Source organism: Garra rufa, chromosome 1 (genome assembly GCF_049309525.1).
Source record: "Garra rufa chromosome 1, GarRuf1.0, whole genome shotgun sequence".
Lineage (NCBI taxonomy): Eukaryota > Metazoa > Chordata > Actinopteri > Cypriniformes > Cyprinidae > Garra > Garra rufa.
This window is the reverse complement of record NC_133361.1, coordinates 108072538-108085429: the sequence shown is the minus strand read 5'-3', so window position 1 is coordinate 108085429 and position 12892 is coordinate 108072538. Positions and strand designations below refer to the sequence as shown.

Sequence of the window (12892 nt, the reverse complement as noted above, 5' to 3'; positions counted from 1 at the left end):
TATGTGAACCTTGTAAATAAACCAAATCTATTTAAACCAATCTTCTTTTATGTCTCATTCTTTTAACCACTAGTCATCTCTCACAGTTAAATCTGACCCCATTTTAGTCTTGTAACTCGGCTGATAAGGCCGATTGTTACACTTGGATGGGAGACCGCCTGGGAATACCAGGTGCTGTAAGCTTTTGCCTTTTCTTCACTATTTATATAATATGCTGGCTTTTACGGAGGCTGATCTTTAAATAGCCCACTTTTTGGAGCAGCCCTCGCTTACGGCCATACCGCGCTGAGAGCGCCCGATCTCGTCTGATCTCGGAAGCTAAGCAGCGTCGGGCCTGCTTAGTACTTGGATGGGAGACCGCCTGGGAATACCAGGTGCTGTAAGCTTTTGCCTTTTCTTCACTATTTATATAATATGCTGGCTTTTACGGAGGCTGATCTTTAAATGGCCCACTTTTTGGAGCAGCCCTCGCTTACGGCCATACCGCGCTGAGAGCGCCCGATCTCGTCTGATCTCGGAAGCTAAGCAGCGTCGGGCCTGCTTAGTACTTGGATGGGAGACCGCCTGGGAATACCAGGTGCTGTAAGCTTTTGCCTTTTCTTCACTATTTATATAATATGCTGGCTTTTAGAAAGACGTGTTTTACCGCTCTATTTATTACAATCATTTAAATGTATTATAGAGTTTTAAGTGTTTTACATGTTTTTTAGGCCATTTTATTACTCTTAACATTTTAAGTGAGTGTGTGTCTTTAAAAAATGGATGGTTGGCCTGCCATGTGACTAGACACATGACAGGAAGCAGGAAGTACAACTGTATAAGAGAGCAGCATGACAAACAAAGGACAGTCACCAAACTGTTGGATTGAGGAGTTGCTAATTTTAGAGCTCACCTTTCCATTCACCACCTGCAAACTTTGGATTACACTTTCTGTGGATTGTATATACACCGGTGGACACTCACATTGGACTTATCAACACACTGGGATTCTTGGACTGTTTTTAGGGTATGGACAAATGAACTGTATTCTTTTAACAGCGTTTACCTCGTTTTATCGTGTTGTTTTAAAGTCTTTTATGTGAACCTTGTAAATAAACCAAATCTATTTAAACCAATCTTCTTTTATGTCTCATTCTTTTAACCACTAGTCATCTCTCACAGTTAAATCTGACCCCATTTTAGTCTTGTAACTCGGCTGATAAGGCCGATTGTTACACTTGGATGGGAGACCGCCTGGGAATACCAGGTGCTGTAAGCTTTTGCCTTTTCTTCACTATTTATATAATATGCTGGCTTTTACGGAGGCTGATCTTTAAATAGCCCACTTTTTGTAGCAGCCCTCGCTTACGGCCATACCGCGCTGAGAGCGCCCGATCTCGTCTGATCTCGGAAGCTAAGCAGCGTCGGGCCTGCTTAGTACTTGGATGGGAGACCGCCTGGGAATACCAGGTGCTGTAAGCATTTGCCTTTTCTTCACTATTTATATAATATGCTGGCTTTTAGAAAGACGTGTTTTACCGCTCTATTTATTACAATCATTTAAATGTATTATAGAGTTTTAAGTGTTTTACATGTTTTTTAGGCCATTTTATTACTCTTAACATTTTAAGTGAGTGTGTGTCTTTAAAAATGGATGGTTGGCCTGCCATGTGACTAGACACATGACAGGAAGCAGGAAGTACAACTGTATAAGAGAGCAGCATGACAAACAAAGGACAGTCACCAAACTGTTGGATTGAGGAGTTGCTAATTTTAGAGCTCACCTTTCCATTCACCACCTGCAAACTTTGGATTACACTTTCTGTGGATTGTATATACACCGGTGGACACTCAGATTGGACTTATCAACACACTGGGATTCTTGGACTGTTTTTAGGGTATGGACAAATGAACTGTATTCTTTTAACAGCGTTTACCTCGTTTTATCGTGTTGTTTTAAAGTCTTTTATGTGAACCTTGTAAATAAACCAAATCTATTTAAACCAATCTTCTTTTATGTCTCATTCTTTTAACCACTAGTCATCTCTCACAGTTAAATCTGACCCCATTTTAGTCTTGTAACTCGGCTGATAAGGCCGATTGTTACACTTGGATGGGAGACCGCCTGGGAATACCAGGTGCTGTAAGCTTTTGCCTTTTCTTCACTATTTATATAATATGATGGCTTTTACGGAGGCTGATCTATAAATAGCCCACTTTTTGGAGCAGTACTCGCTTACGGCCATACTGCGCTGAGAGCGCCCGATCTCGTCTGATCTCGGAAGCAAAGCAGCGTCGGGCCTGGTTAGTACTTAGATGGGAGACCGCCTGGGAATACCAGGTGCTGTAAGCTTTTGCCTTTTCTTCACTATTTATATAATATGCTGGCTTTTACGGAGGCTGATCTTTAAATAGGCCACTTTTTGGAGCAGCCCTCGCTTACGGCCATACCGCGCTGAGACCGCCCGATCTCGTCTGATCTCGGAAGCAAAGCAGCGTCGGGCCTGGTTAGTACTTGGATGGGAGACCGCCTGGGAATACCAGGTGCTGTAAGCTTTTGCCTTTTCTTCACTATTTATATAATATGCTGGCTTTTAGAAAGACGTGTTTTACCGCTCTTTTTATTACAATCATTTAAATGTATTATAGAGTGTTAAGTGTTTTACATGTTTTTTTAGGCCATTTTATTGCTCTTAACATTTTAAGTGTGTGTGTGTCTTAAATAAATGGATGGTTGGCCTGCCATGTGACTAGACACATGACAGGAAGCAGGAAGTACAACTGTATAAGAGAGCAGCATGACAAACAAAGGACAGTCACCAAACTGTTGGATTAAGGAGTTTGCTAATTTTAGAGATCACCTTTCCATTCACCACCTGCAAACTTTGGATTACACTTTCTGTGGATTGTATATACAATGGTGGACACTCACATTGGACTTATCAACACACTAGGATTCTTGGACTGTTTTTAGGGTATGGACAAATGAACTGTATTCTTTTAACAGCGTTTACCTCGTTTTATCGTGTTGTTTTAAAGTCTTTTATGTGAACCTTGTAAATAAACCAAATCTATTTAAACCAATCTTCTTTTATGTCTCATTCTTTTAACCACTAGTCATCTCTCACAGTTAAATCTGACCCCATTTTAGTCTTGTAACTCGGCTGATAAGGCCGATTGTTACACTTGGATGGGAGACCGCCTGGGAATACCAGGTGCTGTAAGCTTTTGCCTTTTCTTCACTATTTATATAATATGCTGGCTTTTACGGAGGCTGATCTTTAAATAGCCCACTTTTTGGAGCAGCCCTCGCTTACGGCCATACCGCGCTGAGAGCGCCCGATCTCGTCTGATCTCGGAAGCTAAGCAGCGTCGGGCCTGCTTAGTACTTGGATGGGAGACCGCCTGGGAATACCAGGTGCTGTAAGCATTTGCCTTTTCTTCACTATTTATATAATATGCTGGCTTTTAGAAAGACGTGTTTTACCGCTCTATTTATTACAATCATTTAAATGTATTATAGAGTTTTAAGTGTTTTACATGTTTTTTAGGCCATTTTATTACTCTTAACATTTTAAGTGAGTGTGTGTCTTTAAAAATGGATGGTTGGCCTGCCATGTGACTAGACACATGACAGGAAGCAGGAAGTACAACTGTATAAGAGAGCAGCATGACAAACAAAGGACAGTCACCAAACTGTTGGATTGAGGAGTTGCTAATTTTAGAGCTCACCTTTCCATTCACCACCTGCAAACTTTGGATTACACTTTCTGTGGATTGTATATACACCGGTGGACACTCACATTGGACTTATCAACACACTGGGATTCTTGGACTGTTTTTAGGGTATGGACAAATGAACTATATTCTTTTAACAGCGTTTACCTCGTTTTATCGTGTTGTTTTAAAGTCTTTTATGTGAACCTTGTAAATAAACCAAATCTATTTAAACCAATCTTCTTTTATGTCTCATTCTTTTAACCACTAGTCATCTCTCACAGTTAAATCTGACCCCATTTTAGTCTTGTAACTCGGCTGATAAGGCCGATTGTTACACTTGGATGGGAGACCGCCTGGGAATACCAGGTGCTGTAAGCTTTTGCCTTTTCTTCACTATTTATATAATATGCTGGCTTTTACGGAGGCTGATCTTTAAATAGCCCACTTTTTGGAGCAGCCCTCGCTTACGGCCATACCGCGCTGAGAGCGCCCGATCTCGTCTGATCTCGGAAGCTAAGCAGCGTCGGGCCTGCTTAGTACTTGGATGGGAGACCGCCTGGGAATACCAGGTGCTGTAAGCTTTTGCCTTTTCTTCACTATTTATATAATATGCTGGCTTTTACGGAGGCTGATCTTTAAATGGCCCACTTTTTGGAGCAGCCCTCGCTTACGGCCATACCGCGCTGAGAGCGCCCGATCTCGTCTGATCTCGGAAGCTAAGCAGCGTCGGGCCTGCTTAGTACTTGGATGGGAGACCGCCTGGGAATACCAGGTGCTGTAAGCTTTTGCCTTTTCTTCACTATTTATATAATATGCTGGCTTTTAGAAAGACGTGTTTTACCGCTCTATTTATTACAATCATTTAAATGTATTATAGAGTTTTAAGTGTTTTACATGTTTTTTAGGCCATTTTATTACTCTTAACATTTTAAGTGAGTGTGTGTCTTTAAAAAATGGATGGTTGGCCTGCCATGTGACTAGACACATGACAGGAAGCAGGAAGTACAACTGTATAAGAGAGCAGCATGACAAACAAAGGACAGTCACCAAACTGTTGGATTGAGGAGTTGCTAATTTTAGAGCTCACCTTTCCATTCACCACCTGCAAACTTTGGATTACACTTTCTGTGGATTGTATATACACCGGTGGACACTCACATTGGACTTATCAACACACTGGGATTCTTGGACTGTTTTTAGGGTATGGACAAATGAACTGTATTCTTTTAACAGCGTTTACCTCGTTTTATCGTGTTGTTTTAAAGTCTTTTATGTGAACCTTGTAAATAAACCAAATCTATTTAAACCAATCTTCTTTTATGTCTCATTCTTTTAACCACTAGTCATCTCTCACAGTTAAATCTGACCCCATTTTAGTCTTGTAACTCGGCTGATAAGGCCGATTGTTACACTTGGATGGGAGACCGCCTGGGAATACCAGGTGCTGTAAGCTTTTGCCTTTTCTTCACTATTTATATAATATGCTGGCTTTTACGGAGGCTGATCTTTAAATAGCCCACTTTTTGGAGCAGCCCTCGCTTACGGCCATACCGCGCTGAGAGCGCCCGATCTCGTCTGATCTCGGAAGCTAAGCAGCGTCGGGCCTGCTTAGTACTTGGATGGGAGACCGCCTGGGAATACCAGGTGCTGTAAGCATTTGCCTTTTCTTCACTATTTATATAATATGCTGGCTTTTAGAAAGACGTGTTTTACCGCTCTATTTATTACAATCATTTAAATGTATTATAGAGTTTTAAGTGTTTTACATGTTTTTTAGGCCATTTTATTACTCTTAACATTTTAAGTGAGTGTGTGTCTTTAAAAATGGATGGTTGGCCTGCCATGTGACTAGACACATGACAGGAAGCAGGAAGTACAACTGTATAAGAGAGCAGCATGACAAACAAAGGACAGTCACCAAACTGTTGGATTGAGGAGTTGCTAATTTTAGAGCTCACCTTTCCATTCACCACCTGCAAACTTTGGATTACACTTTCTGTGGATTGTATATACACCGGTGGACACTCAGATTGGACTTATCAACACACTGGGATTCTTGGACTGTTTTTAGGGTATGGACAAATGAACTGTATTCTTTTAACAGCGTTTACCTCGTTTTATCGTGTTGTTTTAAAGTCTTTTATGTGAACCTTGTAAATAAACCAAATCTATTTAAACCAATCTTCTTTTATGTCTCATTCTTTTAACCACTAGTCATCTCTCACAGTTAAATCTGACCCCATTTTAGTCTTGTAACTCGGCTGATAAGGCCGATTGTTACACTTGGATGGGAGACCGCCTGGGAATACCAGGTGCTGTAAGCTTTTGCCTTTTCTTCACTATTTATATAATATGCTGGCTTTTACGGAGGCTGATCTTTAAATGGCCCACTTTTTGGAGCAGCCCTCGCTTACGGCCATACCGCGCTGAGAGCGCCCGATCTCGTCTGATCTCGGAAGCTAAGCATAGTCGGGCCTGCTTAGTACTTGGATGGGAGACCGCCTGGGAATACCAGGTGCTGTAAGCTTTTGCCTTTTCTTCACTATTTATATAATATGCTGGCTTTTAGAAAGACGTGTTTTACCGCTCTATTTATTACAATCATTTAAATGTATTATAGAGTTTTAAGTGTTTTACATGTTTTTTAGGCCATTTTATTACTCTTAACATTTTAAGTGAGTGTGTGTCTTTAAAAAATGGATGGTTGGCCTGCCATGTGACTAGACACATGACAGGAAGCAGGAAGTACAACTGTATAAGAGAGCAGCATGACAAACAAAGGACAGTCACCAAACTGTTGGATTGAGGAGTTGCTAATTTTAGAGCTCACCTTTCCATTCACCACCTGCAAACTTTGGATTACACTTTCTGTGGATTGTATATACACCGGTGGACACTCACATTGGACTTATCAACACACTGGGATTCTTGGACTGTTTTTAGGGTATGGACAAATGAACTGTATTCTTTTAACAGCGTTTACCTCGTTTTATCGTGTTGTTTTAAAGTCTTTTATGTGAACCTTGTAAATAAACCAAATCTATTTAAACCAATCTTCTTTTATGTCTCATTCTTTTAACCACTAGTCATCTCTCACAGTTAAATCTGACCCCATTTTAGTCTTGTAACTCGGCTGATAAGGCCGATTGTTACACTTGGATGGGAGACCGCCTGGGAATACCAGGTGCTGTAAGCTTTTGCCTTTTCTTCACTATTTATATAATATGCTGGCTTTTACGGAGGCTGATCTTTAAATAGCCCACTTTTTGTAGCAGCCCTCGCTTACGGCCATACCGCGCTGAGAGCGCCCGATCTCGTCTGATCTCGGAAGCTAAGCAGCGTCGGGCCTGCTTAGTACTTGGATGGGAGACCGCCTGGGAATACCAGGTGCTGTAAGCATTTGCCTTTTCTTCACTATTTATATAATATGCTGGCTTTTAGAAAGACGTGTTTTACCGCTCTATTTATTACAATCATTTAAATGTATTATAGAGTTTTAAGTGTTTTACATGTTTTTTAGGCCATTTTATTACTCTTAACATTTTAAGTGAGTGTGTGTCTTTAAAAATGGATGGTTGGCCTGCCATGTGACTAGACACATGACAGGAAGCAGGAAGTACAACTGTATAAGAGAGCAGCATGACAAACAAAGGACAGTCACCAAACTGTTGGATTGAGGAGTTGCTAATTTTAGAGCTCACCTTTCCATTCACCACCTGCAAACTTTGGATTACACTTTCTGTGGATTGTATATACACCGGTGGACACTCAGATTGGACTTATCAACACACTGGGATTCTTGGACTGTTTTTAGGGTATGGACAAATGAACTGTATTCTTTTAACAGCGTTTACCTCGTTTTATCGTGTTGTTTTAAAGTCTTTTATGTGAACCTTGTAAATAAACCAAATCTATTTAAACCAATCTTCTTTTATGTCTCATTCTTTTAACCACTAGTCATCTCTCACAGTTAAATCTGACCCCATTTTAGTCTTGTAACTCGGCTGATAAGGCCGATTGTTACACTTGGATGGGAGACCGCCTGGGAATACCAGGTGCTGTAAGCTTTTGCCTTTTCTTCACTATTTATATAATATGATGGCTTTTACGGAGGCTGATCTATAAATAGCCCACTTTTTGGAGCAGTACTCGCTTACGGCCATACTGCGCTGAGAGCGCCCGATCTCGTCTGATCTCGGAAGCAAAGCAGCGTCGGGCCTGGTTAGTACTTAGATGGGAGACCGCCTGGGAATACCAGGTGCTGTAAGCTTTTGCCTTTTCTTCACTATTTATATAATATGCTGGCTTTTACGGAGGCTGATCTTTAAATAGGCCACTTTTTGGAGCAGCCCTCGCTTACGGCCATACCGCGCTGAGACCGCCCGATCTCGTCTGATCTCGGAAGCAAAGCAGCGTCGGGCCTGGTTAGTACTTGGATGGGAGACCGCCTGGGAATACCAGGTGCTGTAAGCTTTTGCCTTTTCTTCACTATTTATATAATATGCTGGCTTTTAGAAAGACGTGTTTTACCGCTCTTTTTATTACAATCATTTAAATGTATTATAGAGTGTTAAGTGTTTTACATGTTTTTTTAGGCCATTTTATTGCTCTTAACATTTTAAGTGTGTGTGTGTCTTAAATAAATGGATGGTTGGCCTGCCATGTGACTAGACACATGACAGGAAGCAGGAAGTACAACTGTATAAGAGAGCAGCATGACAAACAAAGGACAGTCACCAAACTGTTGGATTAAGGAGTTTGCTAATTTTAGAGATCACCTTTCCATTCACCACCTGCAAACTTTGGATTACACTTTCTGTGGATTGTATATACAATGGTGGACACTCACATTGGACTTATCAACACACTAGGATTCTTGGACTGTTTTTAGGGTATGGACAAATGAACTGTATTCTTTTAACAGCGTTTACCTCGTTTTATCGTGTTGTTTTAAAGTCTTTTATGTGAACCTTGTAAATAAACCAAATCTATTTAAACCAATCTTCTTTTATGTCTCATTCTTTTAACCACTAGTCATCTCTCACAGTTAAATCTGACCCCATTTTAGTCTTGTAACTCGGCTGATAAGGCCGATTGTTACACTTGGATGGGAGACCGCCTGGGAATACCAGGTGCTGTAAGCTTTTGCCTTTTCTTCACTATTTATATAATATGCTGGCTTTTACGGAGGCTGATCTTTAAATAGCCCACTTTTTGGAGCAGCCCTCGCTTACGGCCATACCGCGCTGAGAGCGCCCGATCTCGTCTGATCTCGGAAGCTAAGCAGCGTCGGGCCTGCTTAGTACTTGGATGGGAGACCGCCTGGGAATACCAGGTGCTGTAAGCATTTGCCTTTTCTTCACTATTTATATAATATGCTGGCTTTTAGAAAGACGTGTTTTACCGCTCTATTTATTACAATCATTTAAATGTATTATAGAGTTTTAAGTGTTTTACATGTTTTTTAGGCCATTTTATTACTCTTAACATTTTAAGTGAGTGTGTGTCTTTAAAAATGGATGGTTGGCCTGCCATGTGACTAGACACATGACAGGAAGCAGGAAGTACAACTGTATAAGAGAGCAGCATGACAAACAAAGGACAGTCACCAAACTGTTGGATTGAGGAGTTGCTAATTTTAGAGCTCACCTTTCCATTCACCACCTGCAAACTTTGGATTACACTTTCTGTGGATTGTATATACACCGGTGGACACTCACATTGGACTTATCAACACACTGGGATTCTTGGACTGTTTTTAGGGTATGGACAAATGAACTATATTCTTTTAACAGCGTTTACCTCGTTTTATCGTGTTGTTTTAAAGTCTTTTATGTGAACCTTGTAAATAAACCAAATCTATTTAAACCAATCTTCTTTTATGTCTCATTCTTTTAACCACTAGTCATCTCTCACAGTTAAATCTGACCCCATTTTAGTCTTGTAACTCGGCTGATAAGGCCGATTGTTACACTTGGATGGGAGACCGCCTGGGAATACCAGGTGCTGTAAGCTTTTGCCTTTTCTTCACTATTTATATAATATGCTGGCTTTTACGGAGGCTGATCTTTAAATAGCCCACTTTTTGGAGCAGCCCTCGCTTACGGCCATACCGCGCTGAGAGCGCCCGATCTCGTCTGATCTCGGAAGCTAAGCAGCGTCGGGCCTGCTTAGTACTTGGATGGGAGACCGCCTGGGAATACCAGGTGCTGTAAGCTTTTGCCTTTTCTTCACTATTTATATAATATGCTGGCTTTTACGGAGGCTGATCTTTAAATGGCCCACTTTTTGGAGCAGCCCTCGCTTACGGCCATACCGCGCTGAGAGCGCCCGATCTCGTCTGATCTCGGAAGCTAAGCAGCGTCGGGCCTGCTTAGTACTTGGATGGGAGACCGCCTGGGAATACCAGGTGCTGTAAGCTTTTGCCTTTTCTTCACTATTTATATAATATGCTGGCTTTTAGAAAGACGTGTTTTACCGCTCTATTTATTACAATCATTTAAATGTATTATAGAGTTTTAAGTGTTTTACATGTTTTTTAGGCCATTTTATTACTCTTAACATTTTAAGTGAGTGTGTGTCTTTAAAAATGGATGGTTGGCCTGCCATGTGACTAGACACATGACAGGAAGCAGGAAGTACAACTGTATAAGAGAGCAGCATGACAAACAAAGGACAGTCACCAAACTGTTGGATTGAGGAGTTGCTAATTTTAGAGCTCACCTTTCCATTCACCACCTGCAAACTTTGGATTACACTTTCTGTGGATTGTATATACACCGGTGGACACTCAGATTGGACTTATCAACACACTGGGATTCTTGGACTGTTTTTAGGGTATGGACAAATGAACTGTATTCTTTTAACAGCGTTTACCTCGTTTTATCGTGTTGTTTTAAAGTCTTTTATGTGAACCTTGTAAATAAACCAAATCTATTTAAACCAATCTTCTTTTATGTCTCATTCTTTTAACCACTAGTCATCTCTCACAGTTAAATCTGACCCCATTTTAGTCTTGTAACTCGGCTGATAAGGCCGATTGTTACACTTGGATGGGAGACCGCCTGGGAATACCAGGTGCTGTAAGCTTTTGCCTTTTCTTCACTATTTATATAATATGCTGGCTTTTACGGAGGCTGATCTTTAAATGGCCCACTTTTTGGAGCAGCCCTCGCTTACGGCCATACCGCGCTGAGAGCGCCCGATCTCGTCTGATCTCGGAAGCTAAGCATAGTCGGGCCTGCTTAGTACTTGGATGGGAGACCGCCTGGGAATACCAGGTGCTGTAAGCTTTTGCCTTTTCTTCACTATTTATATAATATGCTGGCTTTTAGAAAGACGTGTTTTACCGCTCTATTTATTACAATCATTTAAATGTATTATAGAGTTTTAAGTGTTTTACATGTTTTTTAGGCCATTTTATTACTCTTAACATTTTAAGTGAGTGTGTGTCTTTAAAAAATGGATGGTTGGCCTGCCATGTGACTAGACACATGACAGGAAGCAGGAAGTACAACTGTATAAGAGAGCAGCATGACAAACAAAGGACAGTCACCAAACTGTTGGATTGAGGAGTTGCTAATTTTAGAGCTCACCTTTCCATTCACCACCTGCAAACTTTGGATTACACTTTCTGTGGATTGTATATACACCGGTGGACACTCACATTGGACTTATCAACACACTGGGATTCTTGGACTGTTTTTAGGGTATGGACAAATGAACTGTATTCTTTTAACAGCGTTTACCTCGTTTTATCGTGTTGTTTTAAAGTCTTTTATGTGAACCTTGTAAATAAACCAAATCTATTTAAACCAATCTTCTTTTATGTCTCATTCTTTTAACCACTAGTCATCTCTCACAGTTAAATCTGACCCCATTTTAGTCTTGTAACTCGGCTGATAAGGCCGATTGTTACACTTGGATGGGAGACCGCCTGGGAATACCAGGTGCTGTAAGCTTTTGCCTTTTCTTCACTATTTATATAATATGCTGGCTTTTACGGAGGCTGATCTTTAAATAGCCCACTTTTTGGAGCAGCCCTCGCTTACGGCCATACCGCGCTGAGAGCGCCCGATCTCGTCTGATCTCGGAAGCTAAGCAGCGTCGGGCCTGCTTAGTACTTGGATGGGAGACCGCCTGGGAATACCAGGTGCTGTAAGCATTTGCCTTTTCTTCACTATTTATATAATATGCTGGCTTTTAGAAAGACGTGTTTTACCGCTCTATTTATTACAATCATTTAAATGTATTATAGAGTTTTAAGTGTTTTACATGTTTTTTAGGCCATTTTATTACTCTTAACATTTTAAGTGAGTGTGTGTCTTTAAAAATGGATGGTTGGCCTGCCATGTGACTAGACACATGACAGGAAGCAGGAAGTACAACTGTATAAGAGAGCAGCATGACAAACAAAGGACAGTCACCAAACTGTTGGATTGAGGAGTTGCTAATTTTAGAGCTCACCTTTCCATTCACCACCTGCAAACTTTGGATTACACTTTCTGTGGATTGTATATACACCGGTGGACACTCACATTGGACTTATCAACACACTGGGATTCTTGGACTGTTTTTAGGGTATGGACAAATGAACTATATTCTTTTAACAGCGTTTACCTCGTTTTATCGTGTTGTTTTAAAGTCTTTTATGTGAACCTTGTAAATAAACCAAATCTATTTAAACCAATCTTCTTTTATGTCTCATTCTTTTAACCACTAGTCATCTCTCACAGTTAAATCTGACCCCATTTTAGTCTTGTAACTCGGCTGATAAGGCCGATTGTTACACTTGGATGGGAGACCGCCTGGGAATACCAGGTGCTGTAAGCTTTTGCCTTTTCTTCACTATTTATATAATATGCTGGCTTTTACGGAGGCTGATCTTTAAATAGCCCACTTTTTGGAGCAGCCCTCGCTTACGGCCATACCGCGCTGAGAGCGCCCGATCTCGTCTGATCTCGGAAGCTAAGCAGCGTCGGGCCTGCTTAGTACTTGGATGGGAGACCGCCTGGGAATACCAGGTGCTGTAAGCTTTTGCCTTTTCTTCACTATTTATATAATATGCTGGCTTTTACGGAGGCTGATCTTTAAATGGCCCACTTTTTGGAGCAGCCCTCGCTTACGGCCATACCGCGCTGAGAGCGCCCGATCTCGTCTGATCTCGGAAGCTAAGCAGCGTCGGGCCTGCTTA

The 12892-nt window shown here is 41.2% G+C and overlaps 20 non-coding genes across 20 annotated transcripts in view; all 20 read left to right on the top strand.

The window, feature by feature from the left end:
- Positions 1 to 267: 267 nt before the first annotated feature.
- Positions 268 to 386, top strand: LOC141304642 (5S ribosomal RNA). The gene has a single exon (XR_012344309.1). It is a non-coding gene; the product is annotated as a 5S ribosomal RNA (ribosomal RNA).
- An 84-nt stretch (positions 387 to 470) lies between these two features.
- Positions 471 to 589, top strand: LOC141304620 (5S ribosomal RNA). Its single transcript, XR_012344307.1, has one exon. It is a non-coding gene; the product is annotated as a 5S ribosomal RNA (ribosomal RNA).
- A 753-nt stretch (positions 590 to 1342) lies between these two features.
- LOC141312595 (5S ribosomal RNA) lies at positions 1343 to 1461 on the top strand. The gene has a single exon (XR_012349245.1). It is a non-coding gene; the product is annotated as a 5S ribosomal RNA (ribosomal RNA).
- Positions 1462 to 2213: 752 nt separating this feature from the next.
- Positions 2214 to 2332, top strand: LOC141317555 (5S ribosomal RNA). The gene has a single exon (XR_012351927.1). It is a non-coding gene; the product is annotated as a 5S ribosomal RNA (ribosomal RNA).
- Positions 2333 to 2416: 84 nt separating this feature from the next.
- Positions 2417 to 2535, top strand: LOC141314629 (5S ribosomal RNA). The gene has a single exon (XR_012350181.1). It is a non-coding gene; the product is annotated as a 5S ribosomal RNA (ribosomal RNA).
- Positions 2536 to 3290: 755 nt separating this feature from the next.
- On the top strand, positions 3291 to 3409 carry LOC141312584 (5S ribosomal RNA). The gene has a single exon (XR_012349244.1). It is a non-coding gene; the product is annotated as a 5S ribosomal RNA (ribosomal RNA).
- Positions 3410 to 4161: 752 nt separating this feature from the next.
- Positions 4162 to 4280, top strand: LOC141304609 (5S ribosomal RNA). The gene has a single exon (XR_012344306.1). It is a non-coding gene; the product is annotated as a 5S ribosomal RNA (ribosomal RNA).
- An 84-nt stretch (positions 4281 to 4364) lies between these two features.
- On the top strand, positions 4365 to 4483 carry LOC141304598 (5S ribosomal RNA). The gene has a single exon (XR_012344305.1). It is a non-coding gene; the product is annotated as a 5S ribosomal RNA (ribosomal RNA).
- A 753-nt stretch (positions 4484 to 5236) lies between these two features.
- LOC141312571 (5S ribosomal RNA) lies at positions 5237 to 5355 on the top strand. Its single transcript, XR_012349243.1, has one exon. It is a non-coding gene; the product is annotated as a 5S ribosomal RNA (ribosomal RNA).
- Positions 5356 to 6107: 752 nt separating this feature from the next.
- LOC141319043 (5S ribosomal RNA) lies at positions 6108 to 6226 on the top strand. Its single transcript, XR_012353321.1, has one exon. It is a non-coding gene; the product is annotated as a 5S ribosomal RNA (ribosomal RNA).
- Positions 6227 to 6979: 753 nt separating this feature from the next.
- Positions 6980 to 7098, top strand: LOC141312560 (5S ribosomal RNA). The gene has a single exon (XR_012349242.1). It is a non-coding gene; the product is annotated as a 5S ribosomal RNA (ribosomal RNA).
- A 752-nt stretch (positions 7099 to 7850) lies between these two features.
- LOC141317554 (5S ribosomal RNA) lies at positions 7851 to 7969 on the top strand. Its single transcript, XR_012351926.1, has one exon. It is a non-coding gene; the product is annotated as a 5S ribosomal RNA (ribosomal RNA).
- An 84-nt stretch (positions 7970 to 8053) lies between these two features.
- Positions 8054 to 8172, top strand: LOC141314618 (5S ribosomal RNA). Its single transcript, XR_012350170.1, has one exon. It is a non-coding gene; the product is annotated as a 5S ribosomal RNA (ribosomal RNA).
- Positions 8173 to 8927: 755 nt separating this feature from the next.
- On the top strand, positions 8928 to 9046 carry LOC141312549 (5S ribosomal RNA). The gene has a single exon (XR_012349241.1). It is a non-coding gene; the product is annotated as a 5S ribosomal RNA (ribosomal RNA).
- A 752-nt stretch (positions 9047 to 9798) lies between these two features.
- Positions 9799 to 9917, top strand: LOC141304587 (5S ribosomal RNA). Its single transcript, XR_012344304.1, has one exon. It is a non-coding gene; the product is annotated as a 5S ribosomal RNA (ribosomal RNA).
- Positions 9918 to 10001: 84 nt separating this feature from the next.
- On the top strand, positions 10002 to 10120 carry LOC141304576 (5S ribosomal RNA). Its single transcript, XR_012344303.1, has one exon. It is a non-coding gene; the product is annotated as a 5S ribosomal RNA (ribosomal RNA).
- A 752-nt stretch (positions 10121 to 10872) lies between these two features.
- Positions 10873 to 10991, top strand: LOC141319042 (5S ribosomal RNA). Its single transcript, XR_012353320.1, has one exon. It is a non-coding gene; the product is annotated as a 5S ribosomal RNA (ribosomal RNA).
- Positions 10992 to 11744: 753 nt separating this feature from the next.
- Positions 11745 to 11863, top strand: LOC141312538 (5S ribosomal RNA). Its single transcript, XR_012349240.1, has one exon. It is a non-coding gene; the product is annotated as a 5S ribosomal RNA (ribosomal RNA).
- Positions 11864 to 12615: 752 nt separating this feature from the next.
- On the top strand, positions 12616 to 12734 carry LOC141304565 (5S ribosomal RNA). Its single transcript, XR_012344302.1, has one exon. It is a non-coding gene; the product is annotated as a 5S ribosomal RNA (ribosomal RNA).
- An 84-nt stretch (positions 12735 to 12818) lies between these two features.
- The window catches only part of LOC141304554 (5S ribosomal RNA), a 119-nt gene continuing 45 nt past the window's right edge, over positions 12819 to 12892 (top strand). Inside the window, exon 1 of the ribosomal RNA XR_012344301.1 lies at positions 12819 to 12892. This exon is cut by the window's right edge and continues 45 nt beyond it. This is a non-coding gene — a ribosomal RNA (5S ribosomal RNA).